General features: G+C 53.5%; 1 long non-coding RNA gene across 1 annotated transcript in view; it reads right to left on the reverse strand.

Moving 5' to 3' along the window:
- LOC115290425 overlaps window positions 1-3,825 on the reverse strand; it is a 26,320-nt gene that overhangs the window by 21,935 nt on the left and 560 nt on the right. The window lies entirely within an intron of this gene.

The following is a 3,825-nucleotide window of genomic DNA, read 5'->3' on the forward strand; positions in this document are numbered from 1 at the left end:
GGGCTGGGGGCGGGGGTGAGGGGTCCCTGCGTCCCGGCCCGGCCCTGCAGGCCCGGGGGCGGGAACCGGACCCACCTCCCTCGGCCGCTCGCCCCGGGGGCCTGCGCCCCCCTCCCCTCCCCTCCCCTCCCTCCCGGCCCGGCCTTTCAATCCCGCCGAACAGCCGTGCTGGAAAAGCGGCTGCGCCAAGGCCAAGTCTGCTTTTCACTTGAAGTTTCCAAGGAATCAAACCTATTATTACATTCTGCCGCCGCCGTTTCTGGGGCCTCTGCCCCGCGGGCCAGGCTGCGGAGGCGGGGAGGGGGCGCGGGGAGGGGGCCGGGAGGGGGCCGCAGCCCGGCCGCCCCGGAGCGTGCCTTCCGGGGCCTCGGATGCTCTCTCGAATCAACCGGAATTTTCCGGAGATAGAGCTCTGCGTGGCCCAGTCTTTGTCGGGAAAATGAAATGCGTGAGTGTGCGTGTGATCCTTCTCCCACACGCACGACTTTAATAGACCCGTCAGTCACGCTCCCCGACGCACACCTGCAGAGCGGGCGCGCCGGCCGCCGCTGGTTTTCAAATCGAGTCATTGCATCTCGCTCCCGGTGGGTTTCTGAACCGGGCCTGGGGGGCCGGGGTCAAAGTCCTAGGGATAGCCACCAAAAGGGCCGGTTCGTTTAAAACCGGGGTGGGACACCGGAGAAAAGCCCCCTCCGGCAAACCGTGCCCGCCTCGCCGGAGGCTCTCCGAGGAGTCCCTGCCTCGAGTTCCGCCAACTTTGCGCCAGGCCCCCAGCGAGGAGGCCGCGTTCCCCGCTCGGGTCTCCGACACAGACTGCACCAAGCGGTGGGGGGAGGGAGCACCCTGTGATTTGGGACGTGAATGAAGCCAGCGTATCAGAACCATCAGATACGGTCCCATTTCCTGAATGTGATGAGGAGTAACCGAATTCACAGTCGAGCGAGGCGTCTCCAGGGCCTAGTGGGATATTTTCTCCACTAGTGGGAACTGGACGAACGCTGTTGGAGTGCCAGGGTCTCACGCCTGAGGTGCACCCCACCCACCCACCGTCCGCTCCCCTTCCCGGTTTATTTTTAACGGAGTTGTTCACGAATTTATATTTGCTTTTCTCCATGACGTTCTAATCAACACAACTTTTGCTGGATTTCAGGAATTCCTAATTTAAGATCTTCCTGGGTTTTTAACAAAAGTGACTCCCAGTACCTGGCACTGAATTTCATCTATGTAAGAAGCACAGGCGGGAAAATGCCAAACTCTGAGTCGGCCTTCCTGGAGACCAACGGGCAGCTGCCTGGACTCCTGCGTGGGGCTAAACCTCTGTAGTCTGCCACACTCCGGCGTGACCCCCGTCACCAATCCGGGCGAGGAGCTAGGGCCTTGATGCCGGTGGCTGCGCACAGATACAAACCGGGGGAGACACATGTGTGACCGTGGCCACACATCTGTCTGCCACTTCAGTAAGTGCAGGGGGATGCTGGGATTAGGAGTCGGCAGAAGAACGGAGAGAGTCCATGACCGTACACTTCAGAGCCCATGTGGCCGCTCCTTCCGCTGGGTGTGGGGATTTAACAGAGCATTACCCAGTTTCCCAGAGCATCTCCCAGAGGAGACTGTGTGTGGCATTTATTCATTTATTCCCAGACTGTCTCCTGAAGTGGTTCCACCCAGCAATCCATACATATCCACTTTCAGGAGCCACCATTTCACAAAAGATCAGATTGCTTTAAAAAAAATGGGCGGGGGGAGAAAAAAGAGGCGACTTTATTATCTGGTTAGAAAGAAGCAGTGGACATCATTCCTGAAATATTTGCAGTCACTTTAAAAAATGCACGGTTACAGCCAAATTATCAAAATAACTCCAAAAATACACATGTCAATTGCCAGTTGAGTGTTTTACTTAAAGCTCTTCTCCAATGCGGGCTGAGCTAGGTGCTCAGGCCCCTGGAGAGAAGGCTCAGCCTGGTCCAGGACAAGAAAAGAAACGGAGAAAGAAGGCTGATGAAATCAACACGTTTTGATGTGGCCTAAAGGCTTTTTTCTCCCCCCAAACGTTACTTCGTCTTTATGTTGTGACTAATTCTGCAACGTATTTGCTACAGTATAACTTTTAAATGCAATATTTAATGCTGTCAGGTTACTCGAAGACAAAGTTTTACAGAAAACTTTAAATTCCAGAAAGAAACTGCAGTGTACCCATAAACACCTAGAAAAAATATAATTAAAAAATTTAAAGCATCAAACACCCTCCGATCTCATTAGGAATAATAAACACCACATTTTGTATATCCCAGTTCACTCTGCGGTTGGGGGGGGGGGTCGAGTGAGTGTATGGAGTGTGGGGGGGGGGCAAGAAAGAGAGAATTCATGATCATTTTGCCCTTTCCCAAGGAGAACTAAGCAGGAGGAGGGGCCGAGGAGGGACACAGGGGGCTCAGTTGCGCTACATTTTGTTCCAGGAGTGTGCCCTTGAGCCAAATTCAGATCAATTCCATCTGCAATCTTGTTACTTGCAGGGCAGTTGGAGGCCTCCCTGACCCCTCGGTGGTCTTTGTTATCCATCCAGGGCCTGGTCCCGCCACTGGGGTCCTCTCTCCTTCTTCCTGCTGACGGATCTGCAGCAGAGACCCCAGGCGGGCAGGGGACCCAGAGCCAGCCTTGCAGCCCGCAGTTGGAAACAACACACCACAAGGCCAGACTAGAAAACAGGGGTGCTTTTTAAAAATGCCTGCTCAATTATTTCTTGATCCATATTTAACACGGTAAACGCTACAAAATAATCTATCGATTTTAAGTTTATTCCCTCCCGCAGAAGGGAGCTCTGTGAAGATCATGCTCCCCCCCTGGGGAGTCCCTCACTTTTAGTTTATGCTGATAAGGCCTCTTTTTCCTTCGATTTACTAATTGCATTTTAAGCTCACAAAACATGCATATAAAATTAGCACGTTCCAATTACAGGGGAAAACTGGGCGCTTTTTTTTTCTCTCTTAAATTTATTGACTCAAAACTCGATGCATTTTATTTTTAAGGAGAGGTCTTTTTCCGTTTTTAGAAGAAAGGCGTTTTAGGAAACTATGTACATAATCTGAAACCCCTCCCCACACCGCAACGCCTAAAATAAAAATTTCCACAATGCATTTACAAGAAATAATACAAAACAAAACAAAAAAATGGAAATGCTTAGATACAGAAAGTTTTACAGAACCCAGAATATAACGCTGCCATCCGAAAGCACTGGGGAGATCTCGGTATAAATTAACAAACCAACCCAAAAAAAGGAAAGATTGGTAACAACTACAAAAAACTCCAAAGTGTCTGGATCTGCCTCACTACGTCAACGGACGAGAACGGCCCCCGACACCGCGTCTCGGGCGACCGAACGGCGCCAGGAAGCGATGCAGGATGAGAGTGGGCGCGTCGGCCGGGATCGAAAAGTTGGGAGTCGCCTTTCGCTTGGTTTGCTCTTTGTCCCCTCGCGCAAAGAAAACGCTTTTCTGCCTCCTCCGTGAGTGATAAATACTGTACAAAAAAGTCTCAAGAAAACACCGAGGCCGGCCCGGACCGCACGGCTGTGTCTGCGCCGGGCGGTCCCCGGGAGCCCCCGGAAAGGGGAGGTGGGGGCGAGGGTCGCCCGCGTCCGCCGCCAGTGTTTTCCTCTTTACAAGAACCTGGAAACGTCTGTACAAAGGCAAGGCCGCCCGGGCGGGCCGCGCGCTCCTCCTCGCGCGTCGTGGGCGCGGGCCGCACTGTCCCCGCGTCCCTAAATGTGCGTCAGGGGCACCGTGCCGTTGACGCCCGCACCCGCGCCCTGGTAGTGCTGCGGCAGCG

The sequence above is a fragment of the Suricata suricatta genome, chromosome 4, assembly GCF_006229205.1.
Source record: "Suricata suricatta isolate VVHF042 chromosome 4, meerkat_22Aug2017_6uvM2_HiC, whole genome shotgun sequence".
Lineage (NCBI taxonomy): Eukaryota > Metazoa > Chordata > Mammalia > Carnivora > Herpestidae > Suricata > Suricata suricatta.